At 41.4% G+C, this 18,499-nt stretch overlaps 1 protein-coding gene across 4 annotated transcripts in view; it reads right to left on the reverse strand.

Annotated features, from left to right (window-relative positions):
- The window catches only part of LOC118965242 (BCL-6 corepressor-like), a 66,247-nt gene extending 61,555 nt beyond the window's left edge, over nt 1-4,692 (reverse strand). For 2 of the 4 annotated variants that reach the window (XM_036982493.1, XM_036982491.1), the window contains exon 1: nt 3,896-4,692. The gene's annotated coding sequence lies outside the window, so the exon portion shown is untranslated. The remainder of the gene's footprint in view (nt 1-3,895) is intronic. The other 2 variants (XM_036982492.1, XM_036982494.1) reach the window with 2 other exon arrangements.
- Nucleotides 4,693-18,499: the final 13,807 nt, after the last annotated feature.

An 18,499-nucleotide genomic window follows, 5' to 3' on the forward strand; every position in this document is an offset into this window, starting at 1 on the left:
TGACGCTTCGATGCCCTAGCAGCACCCCAGACAAAGCAGCCTGTAGTCTGGTTTTGTTTCGTGCGACTCGCTCCAGCAGCAGCCTGCCTGTGCTCCTTAACCGCAGATATTTGATAAGCCTGTTACGAAACAACTTCCCCCCTTCGTCACACAGAACAGAGGTCTCTCGTGCAATGTTCTTTCGCGAAGAGGTTCGCAGCCAAGGGAATTGTTCCACTCACTCACCGCAATGTGAGACAAGCAATTCGTCATTAATCTGTAATTTGTCCCTCTGTCTACATTCATTTACATTTCAATATAACATTTATATTTGTGACATTGGCCAATGCACACATTTGTGTGATTGTCTAGGCATACTGCATTATGGCAATATAATATAATATTTATTAACATAATCATTAACATAATTTAATTCATTAATAAAATTACTAAATAAAATGGATTAGTTGTATTCCGATTGATTAATCATTTTCAGGGAAACGAGCGTGTCCAGACTTCAGATTACAACCATGGATGCGTTGGGCGCGCCATTATTCGAACGGATAAAACGTTGCTGGTCAGAAAAACAAGTCCCCTTATGCGCAATAATTTAATGGTCGTGTTATTCGTTTCCTGTTGGCAATTCAATGTGAAACCAAACCATTGCGCTCTCCCTCACTCCTTCTGGAGGTTGACGGCTTTGTTTGTTGGTGCATAAAACCAATCCAAAATAATACGGCCCTAAACCTATCCAAAAAGTAGTTCAAAGGGTTTTACTTAATTTTACAGTTTGTATTGTTTTTTATTGCATCAGGGGATCAGCCTACACAGACACGTTTTGACAATGACAGTGTCGGGATTTAGGAAACACGGCAACACCCCTGGCTACGGGCATGGTGGTGGTTTTACAATGTGGATTCGCCTAACAAATTCATCAATAACGTAAACATGTAGGCTAGACTTTATCCAACGACCTAGGTTATTTGTAGGCTATAGGCCTAGGATAAGACGAGCACCCAACATATATCATGCCGTCTAATTGCACCGTTTATATTACAGAATCATAGACGTGTCATTCAAAGCAAGGCGTGACAAATTCACAAAATCAATGGGTGGCGAGCAGAAACAGCCAGCCAAACACCACGGAGGTGTCCCTCACTTGACCTAAAACTTGGCTGCTCCAATTCGACGGGCCCAGGGTCCCATTTAAATAAAATATGTGCCCCTAGTGCAAGGTACCTCGGGGCTGTTATCCTTTCTACTTAGGTGCATTCTGGCTGCTGGTGAGAACGTCGCGTAAAGAAAACAATGTGTGGGCGTCAGGAGGCGTCCTTTTACGAGAGAGCGCAGAGAACCGTGCATACAGAGCTCCTGCTGCGGCACAAAAGCGCTCTGAAGCGGAGAGAAGAGTTCTCCTGTTTCCGGACCGCAGTCCCAGGGGAGACTCGCCTTGTAGAGGAAAAGCTTCAATCAAACTGTGACATCTCCAGCGGGAGTCGACTAAGCAATTCTCTCTACAGCTCACTGCAGTACCGTGGGTTTATTTTCCTTCACAAGCGTTTCCACTGATTGTGTCAAACTCGGGAAAATAGCGGACCTATATCCTATTAATAGATTCGGCATATGTTAGAAGTAGCCTATAGGCCTACTGTCAGAGAAAGGCCTCATTTAGGCCTACATGACAACAACCAGCTAATATTGTGACAGCAGAAAAAGCTTGACAACCGTGAGTCAATCACGCTTATCGTTGATGCCTTATTACTCTTCCCATTGTTCAAAAGAAAAAGCCGAAATAAATGTTAATCTGACGCCGAATGTTCTCGGCGGTTGGCCAACGACTTACTATTTCCATATCACATTTCAAGCTGGTGGATGAAGTAAAAAATATCCTCAAAACCACCGTCTCTCTGGACACGACTCGTCTGTCTGCCTGCGTTGAGTGCACAAAGGCTCCAGCAGACCGAGATGGCTGCGCTAAAAATAAACAACCCGGGTTGACAGAATGGGGGGTGTAGGCCTTCACCAAATACATGCAGAATGCGAGTAGGGAGGTCTCTTCTCAGATAAATCATGTTAAAAGTATGATTTTGACAATACCAATTGGTTAGGCAAGCTGTTTAATCCGTTCTGGTGTCCTGAAATCTGTTATTTGAACATAACGGGTCTACAGGTACTTGCGTAACTGTTGTAATGGATGTCTTTCAAGACGTATCCAAGTTGTAGGCCTAATTGTTCGTATGTGACAGCATTCATTAGATTCGACTGTCATATGAAATATGCCTGGATAGTTGTCAACAGCATGATAGCCTTCATTTATGCCAAATACAAATGCCATGCGGGTAAATTGCGCTCTCATAGCCCCCATACCAAGTTGGTTAAATTGAAATATGAACAAAAAACATTCCTAGTCTTGAAATGCAATCAGTTTGAAATTGGTTCTTCAGTAGGCCTATAAAGGACAATATTTTCTGAATAATCTCTGTGACAATGGGCCTACTAAACTAACCCCTCGGTCTTAATGCCACATTCAGCTTTCAGTTAGGCTACCAAGTATTCGGGATTAATTTATGGTAGCAAAGTAGGAAACAGGAAACAAATTCCAGATAACTTTTGTGAAATAAACAGCCTAGGCCTGTATTATTTTCCCATGAGCCTAAAGCGCAGTAAGTTGCTTCTCCACTGTGTTCGCTCTGTTCTTGGAGTAAAAGTTTAAAAACACAAATTGAGGCGTTTTTATGAGTCCAAAAACACTGCACTCCGTTGCTGCGTCTGCGCTTGCTTGTGTCTAATACTGTATATGCAACGAGTCGAATTCCGTAGCGCAGCCTGTGACAAGAGTCATTTCCCGTCCCCGGGGCGAGGACTTCAGTTCGGACTCGTTTAAGTTAAGGCGACAGAACACGTCAAGTTGCCAACATGACAAGATTATATAGTGTACAAGAAAACAGACCTTGCATCATCCAATGTGGGACAGAAACCTTATACACGTTTACGTAGGCTTACATTATCCTGCAGGACATCTACACCCGTCTGTCTCAATGAGCTCGATCACCGAGCCCGTTATAACAATTCATTTTAAAGCCTGATTGCCGCATTCCATCCATGAAGTCGTTCATGAATGGAAAACCATACAGCCCACCACACCATCATCCACTCGCTGAAATGCGCAGTGAAATTAGACAGATGACCTCCACAAGCGTTTATCTGCAAAGTCGTTCCACAATGTACATGGGATGGTGTCAAAAATGGGCGAGGCACTAAATTAAGACGGAATCTTTATTTTTATATATAGAAAACGCCTATAGGCCGATTCCCACAGACTGAATGAATGTGTTTATGCCAGGCCATTCATTTGAAACATGAGAATTAGATTAGCCTACATCGAAATCACACACGTGTAGCTCACACGCTTTTTTTTTTTTGTTGACATTTTCCTTTAAATTTAGCTGACTGGCTGAAAAAAAGGTTAGCTGGAAAGTCCCGTGACAACGTTAGATCTCTCATTATGACTTACTAAGAGTTTGGATGAACGATAAACCATGTAGGCTTAATCAACACTAATGAATACATTTCCGTTGCCAAACCATCCAATATCACACCATCAATAGGCTACAATCTTTCTATAGAAACGGGTGTAGAGCTAGACTAGGTTTATACAAAGCCTATGTGAAACATGAATTCTACTAGGTTAACAAATATCTCTCAGTACACCAAAACATTGGCAAGCAACTAAATATTCCACTTAAATACGCAGTTCTTTGTAGAAGCCCTTATCAGATGGCCAAGTCTCCATATAGTCAGAGCGACGCCGAACAAGATCGAGTCTTCAGACTGGAGCATGACAGAAAAGCAAGCAAAACTAAACATGGAAAGGAAAACCAAGGCACAAACGTTAACAAAAATGACCTTAGCCTACCTGATAGAAATTCCAGAATAATTTCTCTAAATTATATTGTCCTTGGCCAAAACGCAAAATGTCGAGTTGGAACTTTTTTGGCCGTGTTCTCTAGGATCCACGAGTCAGTCAAAACGACCCAACGAGAGTTCGTGCGTCGGGGGTTAATATCACTTTTGTAATTTAACTTTACAGCAAATAGGAGTGACAATGTTGTGCTTGTTAAATGACATGTAGGTAAGATTAGACTACGAAAACATCCTTAGTCTTTATACATTTCCAGTTGGTAAAAATCCGGGAATGACGAGTCGGCGACAATGAACGAACAGATCCACGGAGTCGCAGTGATAGGCTACGTTTCTGCCCCCAGTGAATATATCCATTAGTAAAAATACACCAAGTGAATCGTTGTCGTGAATGTTTCAAGGAGCACAGGTGGCAACAACAGTCGTAGGTCTCAATAAACAATAAACTAATTCAGTCTGGTTATGCATTGCAGCGCCATGTTGAGCTCGCCATACAGCACACACGCCACCTCAAAAATATGGCGAGAATTTCCGTTTTCAACAAATAAAGAATACTAACAGTGCCCATTGTCTTCAGTGAGAGGCTAGGGTGTTTCTGTCAATGTTCCCATTAGTTTTTATTTCGTCCTAGTTTTACTGTTCCGTTTTCTTCCGTATGGCACCATTCAGAGCACTCACAACTACCGCCCCCAAACGTACAGCGGAGAATGAGTGCCTGCGCCTCGGTTCCAGTCGAAGACTCTACCCAGAAGGCCAATCGGGGAACCGCAATTACCATAAACCTCCAGCACGCTTCGCTCCACCAGCGCTCTCCACAGCGAAAACAAAGGGAGGGAGGAGGGAGAGCGAAAGAGACCTCCAGCGAGCGAGGGAGATATTGAAGGTAAATAGGTTACTGTGTATATTCGTTTTTTTTCTTCCTGGGCAATAGATTATTGTATATGCCTACATGTATTTTTTTACTCAGTGTTGGGTATGGCATATTGTCAAGTCTATGTCCCATTCCAGGTATATATAATATTATAACATTTTCTAACCCAATTATATTGTATCATTTGTATACTTCTACTTTGAAGAAAGCAACAAACAGAAGACTTAATTCTCGAATTTACCCTACACTCTTAGAAAAAAAGTTCTGGATAGAACCAAAAAGGGCTCTATGCTTGCTTCATATATGGCACCTCTTATGGTTCTATATAGAACCCGAAATTGGTTCCATATAGAACAGTATATGAAACCCAATGGTTCTATATTACCCAACACTGACAGCAAAACATATATTTAGACATATAGCATAATCTATTGCCCAGGTCTATAAGCACAGATCTAGGATCACCTGACCCCAAATCAATCCTAAATCTAAGGAATAGAATAGAATGGAATATAATGGAAACAGACTAGAGAGATATACAATTATTGGCGCTGTATCATGAGAAAAACGACCAATTTCGTTTAAAACTGTGCAAAAGGAAGCATCATAATAGCTCAAACCGGGTCCGCGTATTAATGACAGACAACTCTCCCTCTACAGTCCCATGGGAACTAACCCGTGTGGTTATGCCGCTTCATTGCGCTCTGCACCGCGGTGGATTTCACATGAGCACGATGAATGCACACACAGTAGAGGCATTACATGCGATCGATACGCAGTGGTGAAACGGTTGTTGAATAGATAACGGTTCCTTTCTAAAGGGATTTCTATAAAACCGTTTTTTCTACCGCCACATAGGCCTAACTAACAATTACTGTCAACCGAATATGAGGCAACATTGCAATTAGTTGGCCTATAAAGTTAGATCCAAACGTGTCAAATGTTATTAGATTCAATTGTTTACTATAATGAAGTACCTGGAGATTGGACATGTTTAATTTATTTTGAGAATGTACACACAGATGATGAGATTGGCACGATCCGCGAAGGGGGTGTGTCGAAAAAAGGGGCGAGGAAACAAAGTTGGCAAAGCCCTTGTCAGCAATATTCAGCATCAAAGCCAAACTTGCTATTGACAGTGCGTGCATTTGTCGATTTCTTGTGAGCATGCCCTCTGGACCTTTTATGGCACATAGGCTACAGGTCTGGAACTATATGGCACTGTCAGTGCGCTCGACACACAGGCCTGTGGTCGCTTGCTCAAGTTCCATTAAAGCTGTTTCCCCTCAGGTACTGTAGGTTTAGGCCTATGGGCTTTATAAATCACGCCAGAAAAACGGTGGGGTAATGGGGTGTGTTGCTTTTACATACTAAGGCGAGGCTGTGTATCTTATTTGTCAGCGCATTTGTAATGGCCTACGCATTACGATTCGTGCGTCATTTTCCTAATGGTTTGTCAGACGCTTGTTGATTCTTTCCAATCAACACCTAATGAAGGAACAATGACCTGTAGGATCTCCATGTATTTAGCCCTGGTGACATGTAGGCCTACATGTGTGAGCGCTATCAAAATTGAATATTCCTTTTATATCAGCTGGTGCTCCCTAAAACACTGAGATGACACTGGACCAACATCAAGCGCATGGTAGTGGTAATGCGGGTTGGCACTTAGAGACAGATGGACGCCTTGCAATGGAAAACCGGTCGCAACCCAACACCAGGTTCAAGCGAGCCCGTAATGGTGCAAACCATCTGTGATGGTGCATTACTGCCACCGTCTGGACAGTTGTGTTCATTAAGATTTGGCACACGAAGAAAAGAGCGCAACACCGTAGTCTTTTACCCGTGTAGTGGCACTGTTATTGCACCGTATCAACATTGTATTAACACTTGCCCCCAATCCCCCCTTCCCCAAAACACGTGTAAATATTGGACTATAAAGTGTGCCTTCCTATATTATACGTATGCTACGATGTTTATTCTATTCAACTGAGCCATTTACTGCATGTTGCTATTCTTGTATTTTCTTATTTCTTATTGTTTTGCATTGTCGAGAAGGAACCTGCAAGTAATAATTTCATTGGACAGTGTATACTATGTGTATCCGTACACGAGTCTAATAAAACTTGAAACAGGTGGCCTAACTGGCCACTTATTCATAAAGTGTCTTGGTGCTGATCTATGATCAGTTTTAGCTTTTTGGATGATAATGAACAAGATCACATGGACAGGGAGGACCTGATCCTAGATCAGCACTCCTGCTCTGAGATGCTTTATGAATATGGCCCCTGGAGAGCAGTGGAAAGGGAGAACCCCCAAAGACCCAAGACAGGGGGTATTTGGAAGAAGCCCAGTAGTGTCCCTGTAGATAGATAGAGACATTTTCCTGATACATAGAAACTAGTCTGAAACCTATCCCTATGCAACACAATGGTGTGGTATAAATGAAGGACTCTTTTGGCATAGAGGAAATACGTAGTTCCTCTTTGCCAAAAACGTCCATCGTTGAAACCAGACCCTAGTCACTGTGTTGCATAGGGTCCGTTTCTAAGACTATGTAGACCCATAACACCAGGCAGTGTCACACCTTACCCTGACATAACACTGGGTAACTGAAGTGTCACCAAGGACAGACCATTTGAGGAGTTTAGTTAATATCAGGGTGGGGGTCAATTCCATTTTAATTCCAGGCAATTCAGAAATTAAACCAAATTCCAATTCCAAATTTTCCTCATTGAAAAGCATAGAAGATAATTGGAATTTCAGTGCACTTCCTGAATGGACTGGAATTTAAATGGTATTGAAACCCTGGTGAATATTGCATTAATGGTCCAAAAGCTACGGCTAAATCATTCTGCATGATTTACTCTACACATCCAATAGTGTTCATATCTACATGGCAGGCCTGTGTTTCTTTGAGTTTAAGACCAATGCTGTTAGGAAATCAGTCATTATAAAAGTGTATTGCAACAGACAACCTCTTGCCAGACAAATTGTTTCACAAACATCACTGGAACAAATACTGTTATAAAACCACAGCCTGTGACCATTTACATGAGCTGTTTGTGTGGTGGTGTGGTGTGTTACTTTCCACTGTGTAATATCTTTTGTTCCTGTGATCTTCATTGCAATTTCCTTGAAAATTTCCACAGAAGTTACAGCTTTAGAACAAAAAGGAAGTTAAGCAGCTGATTACTGTAATCATGACATTTTACTAGAAGATAGTTACACTAATGGATTGACCATTCATGAATACAATAACACACTAGTCCAGCGTTTCCCAAACTCGGGACCCCAAGAGGTGCATGTTTCAGTTTTTGCCCTAACACTGCACAGCTGATTCAAATGATCAAATATTGATAATTAGTTGATTTGAATCAGCTGTGTAGTGCTAGGTCAAAAACTGAAACATGCACCCTTTGGGGTCCAGAGGACCGAGTTTGGGAAACACTGCAGTAGACCTACATCATGCATGTGTTTTAGTGCAAATAAATGTCAAAGTAGGGGGAAATGAAGAAACACGTATTTATTAATTACTGACTACCGAAAGGGGTGATAGGATACAGGCATATTCACAACAGTATTTTAGTTATTGTTCACTAACATTGTCACATGACTTGATAAATATACCCATTGCAGAAGTTGTTAGTTTGCGCTTGTGGAAGCATGAACTATACTGCAATTGTAGTTATTGATACAAGTTCAGGATGGAATCTTCTTGGTGGTGATGTGATCTATGTCACTGATTTCTGTCAAAACAACAATGCAATTAGTCTTGTAAAAAGACCATACCTACAGTCAGTTACATCATGATATGTTGTATTGTTTTCAGTATTTGATACTGTTAAGTTTAATCAATTTGTGAGGGAGAATGCTGCAACTGTTCAGGTGGTGTACAACAAGTCTCTTAGCTCTGGTCTGCATCTTGAGGTGGTCTTAGTTTTAGAATACAGTTTCTGTTCTGACATGCCAAGGCCACGATATGTACTGAAATATTCACCAACAACATAGGATATGTCAATATCAACATTGCACAAGCAACATTGGCTACTCAGCAAACATTTACATGTTAAACTATTTCAAACTTTTATATTATCTAGTATTTCCATTTACACACCCAGGATCATAACGATCAGAATAACATTCAGAACACTGTAAATGAACAGAAGACAGTTCTCCCATGATGACCTGCAGTTGGAGGGCTGGTTTAGATAGTCTGTGGAAAAAAAGATAAATAACCCACAGACAATGTAAAATGTCCTGAGTTATTCTAAACCACATCTAAAACTGAAAAACAGTATTTTCCATTATTGGGAACATACCCAAAAGGTAGCTCATATGTACACCATACATATCTGTAGACCATACATATCTGTAGACCATACATATCTGTAGACCATACATATCTGTACACCATACATATCTGTAGACCATACATATCTGTACACCATACATATATGTAGACCATACATATCTGTAGACCATACATATCTGTAGACCATACATATCTGTACACCATACATATATGTAGACCATACATATTCATCATTGAATGAAATGTGCACTTACCAGTGGTCTGGTACCATTGCTAAATAGGAGACTCTGGTCTTCTTTCTTTGCACAGTAATACACTCCACAATCATCTACTGTTACATTATGTATGAACAATCTATTTCCTGTTTCTAATGAATATGTCTGTCTATAATTATTATTGTAATAAAACGCAGCAGGACTATTACTAGTGAAAGAGTGGAGTATGGCCAGTGGAGGCTGTGGTTGGTGCTGACTGTATCAGTATGCACTTTCTATGTTAAGAGAACAGTTTATGGTTGTATTCTGTCCAAGTTCCACCAGTGTCTCTGTCAAGCCATCAGCTCCCCGACAGCATATAAGGAGACCTAGAAACAGATCAGGTAATTTACACATTTGACTCCTAAGTTATTAATTGTAGTAGCAAAATAATTGTCTTACACAACAAATGTCCCACAACTCTCAGTATTGTCTCAAATTTGTGGTGGTGATTGGGTTGTTGTCCTGCTTGTGTAGCAGTTGCCTGTTTGAGTGTTCTTTGCTGCTGTACAGACAAACCACAACGTTGTTTTATAGGGTGCTAGAGGTCAGACCAATCATAGGCAAGTCCAAAAGCATACTCCTTTGTAGGCATGCAATATTTACTATCACAAGTTTGAAATTCAAGTCCTGAATTTAATAGCAGTATATTTAATTGACCCCACCACCACCACAACCACCACCTTCAAACAGTAGCCATGTCTTGATTGTCAGATAACTTTCAACTTCAACTTACATTACTAGTGGATCACCGTACAAGACACTACAACTAGTCATAGTACACTTCAATCTGTCTGGTCCGTCATGACATCTCACGTCAGAGTCAGGTCGAGTCAGTGTATGTGTCATTCTGAGTACTTCACTTTTTAGATTTACATTGACTGTGTCACGTGAGAATGTGTATTTAATATGTCTGGAGTAGATTGACCTCAAGAGACACATGTAAGAAGGGGTGTGTTATAATGAGGCTCTGTTGGCTGTAAGGGACAAAGTGGAGTTTTTATTATTTCTTCTGCACTCCTCTTCTGCTCATCCCTCAACCGATTTCAGTGCAGCCGTAATCAACACAACATCTGACAAAAGAGGATGTGGTGATTGGTGTCAACTTGTTACATGACCACATTCTCATTCTGCAGAAAGTCAAAAATAAGGTGTTCGTTTTTCTCTTGCCAATACAGCACTAATGTCAGAGGAAGTCTTAATACATCACTGGGGCCAAGCTTCCTGCCATCCAGGACCTATATACTAGGCTGTGTCAGAGGAAGGCTCAAAACATTACTGGGGCTAAGCTTCCTGCCATCCAGGACCTATATACTAGGCTGTGTCAGAGGAAGGCTCAAAACATTACTGGGGCTAAGCTTCCTGCCATCCAGGACCTTTATACTAGGCTGTGTCGGAGGAAGGCCCAAAACATCACTGGGTTCAAGCTTCCTGCAATCCAGGACCTTTATACTAGGCGGCGTCGGAGGAAGGCCCAAAGCATCATTGGGTTCAAGTTTCCTGCAATCCAGGACATAGATACTAGGCGGTATCAGAGGAAGGCCCAATACATCACTGGGGCCAAGCTTCCTGCCATCCAGGACATATATACGCTGCGGTGTCAGAGGAATGCCCAAAACATCGCTGGGGCCAGGCTTCCTGCCATCCAGGACCTATATCCAGTGGGGCAAAAAAGTATTTAGTCAGCCACCAATTGTGCAAGATCTCCCACTTAAAAAGATGAGAGAGGCCTGTAATTTTCATCATAGGTACACTTCAACCATGACAGACAAAATGAGAAAAAAAATCCAGAAAATCACATTGTAGGATTCCTAATTAATTTATTTGAAGCATGGTGGTGGCAGCATCATGCTGTGGGGATGTTTTTCAGCGGCAGGGATTGGGAGACTAGTTAGGATCGAGTGAAAGATTAATAGAGCAAAGTACAGAGAGATCCTTGATGAAAACCTGCTCTAGAGCGCTCAGGACCTCAGACTGGGGCAAATGTTTACCTTCCAACAGGACAACGACCCTAACCACACAGCCAAGACAACGCAGAAGTGGTTTTGGGACAAGTCAGCCTCCTGAGTGCTGCAGTGGTCTAAGGCACTGCATCTCAGTGCTAGAATGTCACTACAGACCCTGGTTCGATCCCAGACTATCACAACTGGCCCTCCTTAGGGGAGGGTTTGGCCAGGGTAGGCCGCCATTGTAAAATAAGAATAATAATTTGTTCTTAACTGACTTGCCTAGTTAAATAAAGGTTAAATAAACGTTTTTTTTAAGTATCTGAATGTCCTTGATTGGCCCAGCAAGAGCCCAGACTTGAACCCGATTGAACATCTCTGGAGAGACATGAAAATAGCTGTGCAGCAACACTCCCCATCTAACCTGACAGAGCTTGAGATGATCTGCAGAGAAGAATGGGAGAAACTCCCCAATACAGGTGTGGCAAGCTTGTAGCTTCATACCAAAGAGGACTCATGGCTATAATCGCTGCCAAAGGTGCTTTAAAACCTCTTGGAACTACTCCTCCCGGATCCGGGAGAATTGTCATCAACTGACACTAATTAGCATAACGCAACGAACAAAAAATCTTACTAGAAAATATTCATTCATGAAATCACAAGTGAAATATATTGAAACACAGCTCAGCCTTTTGTTAATCACCCTGTCATCTCAGATTTTGAAATTATGCTTTACAACCAAAGCAAGACAAGCATTTGTGTAAGTTTATCGATAGCCTAGCATAGCATTATGCCCAGCTAGCAGCAGGCAACTTGGTCACGAAAATCAGAAAAGCAATCGAATTAAATAGTTTACCTTTGATGAGCTTTGGATGTTTTCACTCACGAGACTCCCAGTTAGACAGCAAATGTTCCATTTTGTTCCATAAAGATTATTTTTATAGCCGAAATACCTCCGTTTGTTCTTCACGTTTGGCTGAGAAATCCCCCCCCGGAAACTGCGGTCACGACAACGTCGAAAAATATTCCAAATGAGGTCCATAATATCGACAGAAACATGGCAACGTTTTTTATAATCAATCCTCAAGGTGTTTTTCAAATATCTATGCGATAATATATCAACCGGGACAGTTGGCTTCTTAGTAGGAGCGAGAGAAACACATTAGGGAAGCCATAGAGAAAGGAATCTGGTTGATATCTCATTCACTGCTCAATAGGGAAGCATAGGAACGCAGAGCTTTCTAAATAAGAGTCCCTTCCTGATTGTATTTTTCTCAGGCCCTTTAAAAAAATAAAGTAGCCTAAAATGACACCCAAATCTAACTGCCTGTAGCTCAGGCCCTGAAGCAAGGATATGCATATTCTTGGTATCATTTGAAAGGAAACACTTTGAAGTTTGTGGAAATATTAAATTAATGTAGGAGAATATAACACATTAGATCTGGTAAAAGATAATACAATGAAAACAACCTTTTTTTGTATTTTGTTTTTGTAGCATCATCTTTGAAATGCAAGAGAAAGGCCATTATTTATTATTCCAGCCCAGGTGCAACTTAGATTTTGGCCACTAGATGGCATCAGTGTATGTGCAAATTCTCAGACTGATCCAATGAACCATTGCATTTCTGTTATATTTTTTTAAATCAAGACTACCCAATTGGGCCTAATTTGTTTAACTTTTCATGTTCAAAACCGTGCACTCCTCAAACAATAGCATGGTATTATTTCACTGTAATAGCTACCGTAAATTGGACAGTGCATTTAGATTAACATGAATTGGTTCTCCAGAACCAAGACACAGGTGAAGTCCTTCCTAGGTCTGGCAGGTTGGTACCGGAGATTCATTCCGCAGTTTTCAACCATCGCTGTCCCTCTGACCAACCTCACTTCAAAGGTGGACAGCAACCCTGTGAAGTGGACTGAGGAATGTGAAGAAGCCTTCATGATACTGAAAAAACGACTGTGGTCAGTCCCTGTTCTCCAGACCCCTGATTTTCAGAAGAGGTTACTCGTGCAGGTGGATGCTTCGGCTGTGGGAATTGGAGCTGTACTGGCCCAAGGTGAGCCAGGAGAAGAGCTTCCCGTGCTGTACCTGAGTCGGAAGCTGTTGCCTAGGGAAACCAGGTATTCTACAATCGAGAAGGAGTGCCTGGCTATAAAGTGGGCCCTAGATAGCCTCCGTTACTACCTTCTTGGGAGGTAATTTGACCTGGATCCAGACCATGAAGGACCGGAATTCTCGTGTGAACAGGTGGTACCTAGAGCTCCTGCCCTTTAGATTCTGTGTCCGTCACAAGGCAGGAAAAGAAAACGTCACGGCGGACTACCTATCAAGGCTCCCGAACCTGGTCGCTTCAGGAAAGGAGGAAGGTAATGTGACATAGAATTCCGTCACTGGCCGCGGGCAGCATTTGGTTCTTTAACGCACGCACACATTCATCACTCCTCCCTGCTCCATTATCAGATAAGGTAACAATGTGGGTCGACACAAGTTAACTTCTGTCTTAGTACATACATTTCACACTTATGTCAATGTTCATATTTAATACAAGCAATATGTATTTTACTTATCAATGTTATGGATGAGCGCATTGTTTGTTCTGTTCCTCTCTATCTCTGTAGCTTCCGGGTATGCTGGATAAGGACCCGAGCAAAGGGAATTGGGCTGACTTTGTAGCGCCTGTCCCAAATGGCTCATTAATGTAAATGTGCATATTGAAAGACACTGTCAGTAGTGATGTCATTTTGTAACTGTTATGTTGTGATATTGTTTCATAAACATGTTGCAATGTATATACTTTAGTATGTTTAGTTAAATGGAAAATGTAGGTTTGACTAGGTAATTGCTTAATTAATTAGAGTTAATTGTTTTGAGGGGAGGGGCTAGCCCTACAAAAGGAGCCTCTCTTTCAGTTCATGGAGAGGCATTTTGGATTGAGCTGTGAATGGGGCAGCATTGTTTTTTAGCTGTCCCATAAGGTATATGTTTGGTGGCAGTACTGTTGTTTTTGTTCCGGAATCACTTTGTAAATAAACACCCTTGCACAGAATAACTTTTGTGGCTCCGCCATCTTTTTATTTTGATAAAGGTTAGGTTTTCCAGTATTGCCTTCTTGCCTACTCTACATGACACTTGTGAAGGAGAAAATGTACAATTTCCAGATGGCGATGGCCTCAATAGAGATGTTATGTCTATCCAAGTCTATGGTCCTGGTCCATCACCTTATGTAGTACTGCCCCCCCGTGGCAAGAAGTGACACCCCCGCAAAAAACTATAAGCCTACAACGCATAAAGGTCTCCAAGCCTCTCACAAATACCCTAAAAACGAAATATAAATGTTTTTATCAAACTAAATACAAACTAGAGAATCGAGTCTGAAAACTAACAAACTAATCTGAATTTCATCAAAATAAAGATAATATAAATAACTAATATTAAGTGGCAAAACAATAATTAACCTTGATGTCAACATTATTGGTGGTGGTACCAACTGTATCGTCATACTGAAAAACTATGTGGATATGAGTGAAAACCTCTATCATAAAGACCTAATATCGAGTTCCACCCCCTTTTGCCCCCAGAACAGCTTCAATTTGTTGGGGCATGGACTCGACAATGTGTCTTAAGCATTCCACAGGGATGCTGGCTCATATTGACTCCAATGCTTCTCACAGTTGTGTCAAGTTGGCGGGATGTCCTTTGGGTGGTGAACCATTCTTGATACACACGAGAAACTCGCTCCACTGGGATTCTCTGCCTCTAACCCTATTATAGGGGCTGAGTCACTGGCTTACTGGTGCTCTTCCATGCCGTCCCTAGGAGGGATGCGTCACTTGAGTGGGTTGAATCATTGACGTGATCTTCCTGTCCGGGTTGGCGCCCCCCCTTTGGGTTGTGCCGTGGCGGAGATCTTGGTGGGCTATACTCGGCCTTGTCTCAGGATGGTAAGTTGGTGGTTGAAGATATCCCTCTAGTGGTGTGAGGGCTGTTCTTTGGCAAAGTGGGTGGGGTTATATCCTGCTTGTTTGGCCTTGTCCGGGGGTATCGTTGGACGGGGCCACAGTGTCTCCCGACCCCTCCTATCTCAGCCTCCAGTATTTATGCTGCAATAGTTTGTGTTGAGGGGCTAGGGTCAGTCTGTTATATCTGGAGTATTTCTCCTGTCTTATCCAGTGTCCTGTGTGAATTTAACTTCTTTGGGCTGGGGGCAGTATTGAGTAGCTTGGATGAATAAGTTGCTCAGAGTAAACTGTCTGCTACTCAGGCCCAGTTGCTAATATATGCATATTATTAATAGATATGGATAGAAAACACTCTGAAGTTTCTAAAACTGTTTGAATGATGTCTGTGAGTATAACTGAACTCATATGACAGGCGAAAACCTGAAAAGAAATCCAACCAGAAAGTGGGAAATCTGAGGTTTGTAGTTTTTCAACTCTTGGCCTATCGAATACACAGTGTCTATGGGGTTAAATTGCACCTCCTGCGGCTTCCACTAGATGTCAACAGTCTTTAGAACCTTGTTTGATGCTTCTACTGTGAAGTGGGGGCGAATGAGAGGGGAATGAGTCAGAGGTCTTCCAGAGAGCCACGAGCAGGACACGCGCGTTCATGTGAGAGTTAGCTTGAGTTCCATTGCAGTTCTAGGAATTCTCCATTTGGAACATTATTGAAGATTTATGTTTAAAACATCCTAAAGATTGATTCTATACATCGTTTGACATGTTTCTACAGACTGTAACGGAACTTTTGGACTTTTCGTCTGCTCCTAGTGATCGTGCGTCATGAATTTGGATTACTGGGCTAAACACGCAAACAAAAAGGAGGTATTTGGACATAAATAATGGACATTATCGAACAAAACAAACATTTATTGTGGAACTGGGATTCCTGGGAGTGCATTCTGATGAAGATCATCAAAGGTAAGTGAATATTTATAATGCTATTTCTGACTTCTGTTGACTACACAACATGGCGGATATCTGTTTGGGTTGTTTTGTTCTCTGAGCGCTGTACTCAGTTTATAGCATGTTGTGCTTTTTCCGTATTTAAAAAAAAAAATCTGCTAAAGCGGTTGCATTAAGGAGAAGTGTATCTATAATTCCGTGCATAATAGTTATATCTTTTATCAATGTTTATTATGAGTATTTCTGTAAAATGATGTGGCTCTCTGCAAAATCACCGGATGTTTTGGAACTACTGAACGTAACGTGCCAATGTAAACTGAGATTTTTTTTTATAAATATGAACTTTATTGAACAAAACATACATGTATTGTGTAACATGAAGTCCTATGAGTGTCATCTGATGAAGATCATCAAAGGTTAGTGATTAATTTATCTCTATTTCTGCTTTTTGTGACTCCTCTCTTTGGCTGGAAAAATGGCTGTGTTTTTCTGTGACTTGGCTCTGACCTAAACATAATCGTTTGGTTTGCTTTCGCTGTAAAGCCTTTTTGAAATCGGACACTGGTGGGATTAACAAGAAGTTTATCTTTAAAATGGTGTAAAATACTTCTTTGTTCGAGGAATTTTAATTATAGGATTTCTGTTGTTTTGAATTTGCCGCCCTGCACTTTCACTGGCTGTTGTCATATCGATCCCGTTAGCGGGATCTCAACCCAAAGAGGTTCTTAAGTATGCTCTCTATAATTCTCTCTCACTTTTTCTCTTTTTCTCTCTCTCTCGGAGGACCTGAGCCCTAGAACCATGCCTCAGGACTACCTTGCCTGATGACTCCTTGCTGTCCCCAGTCCACCTGGTCGTGCTGCTGCTCTAGTTTCAACTATTCATATTAGTTTGTAGGCCAAACCGTTCGGATGCTTTGGTGAGATGACCGATTTTCGGGATGTCTCATGGTCTGACAAACAGCTTATAGCTCTGCCACTTTCCACCTCCGCTGCGAAAAGGCCACATAGGTGGAGTGGTCGATGGCGACGCAGCACTCGCATTTTTACATTTTTGATCTGTAGCTTAAATTTTGGGATTCTGATAGGGATGTTTTTATTATGTTACTTTGAGACTTTTAAGGCTACCTGGCATTAGTGCGAGGTCCATTGCTTAAATTATATGTGTGCCAAGCATGCCAAATAACATACATGCCTAATGCTTTTGCAAAGTACAGAAACAGTTGTTGATCCTAGAAGATAAAAAGGGCAATGTTTAATTCAATAACAGAAAAGCTGCGAAATGGACAGTTGAAAATAAAAATAGTAGAGATGGAAGAGACAGAAATGTAGCCTAATGTTTGGGAAAGATTTGCTGAAGTGGCTAAAAAGGATGCTATCAGTGCTGGCTAGGTTATGTGTGATGATTGTGAGGTGCTATACAAATTCCACAGTCACAACACAGGGATTTCAAATAAGCCTATGGCACATCAAGGGAACTGTAGCCTACTGTTCAGATGGGTTCAATGGAAACTGATATCTGGACATTTACCGTAGGTCTATAACCTCACACATAGTCGTATTATTAACTCCTACTGCAGAGTGAAGCATTTCTTGCAGTAGAATTATAGGCCTACACACACAGGCTACATTTGGACTGGGGAACAGGAGTGGAGAATGACAGAAGAGAAGCTGCAAGAATCTAATTACAGACAAGTTGACTAACAAATAGCCTACCAAAATGTCCGAAATGATGAGCAGAAACATATATAGAATCAGGCATCAATAAACCATATCCTGCAACACCTGTCAAAAAAATTGTTCTGCGGTCTCTGACTGTAGCCTACAAGCATTTTCTATATTAGCTGGTTTGGGTTGGGTGAGGACCTCATATTTTCACTTTATCACATATAGTCCGGCGGTTGTAGATGGGTTATTAAATTGCGTGGGTGCGGGTGAACAACTGACCTGCGCACCACTAATGCAGGCCTATCAGCATTAAGATAACAGGGACCTTCCTTACAAAACACTTCTTACATACTACTGTAAGAATAGTTACATTTGTTCGGTAGACATAAATGGGAGGGGCAACACAGCATGTTTTTTAAATGAAATTATGGATTTAATCATAACACACATTTTTGTTATAGTCCAATGATTAATTACAAAACACAAAATATATTTCCTGTCCACGTTTTTCAAAGCCTTCATCTAGTAATATTAGAATCACCGAAGTGACCGAAGGTAGACATCACCCTTTATGTGTTATCAGGGCTTGATAGTAACCATTTTTTACTTGTCTGAAGGCTCAAGGTCACATACACGTG

Source organism: Oncorhynchus mykiss, chromosome 7 (assembly GCF_013265735.2).
Source record: "Oncorhynchus mykiss isolate Arlee chromosome 7, USDA_OmykA_1.1, whole genome shotgun sequence".
Classification (NCBI taxonomy): Eukaryota; Metazoa; Chordata; class Actinopteri; order Salmoniformes; family Salmonidae; genus Oncorhynchus; species Oncorhynchus mykiss.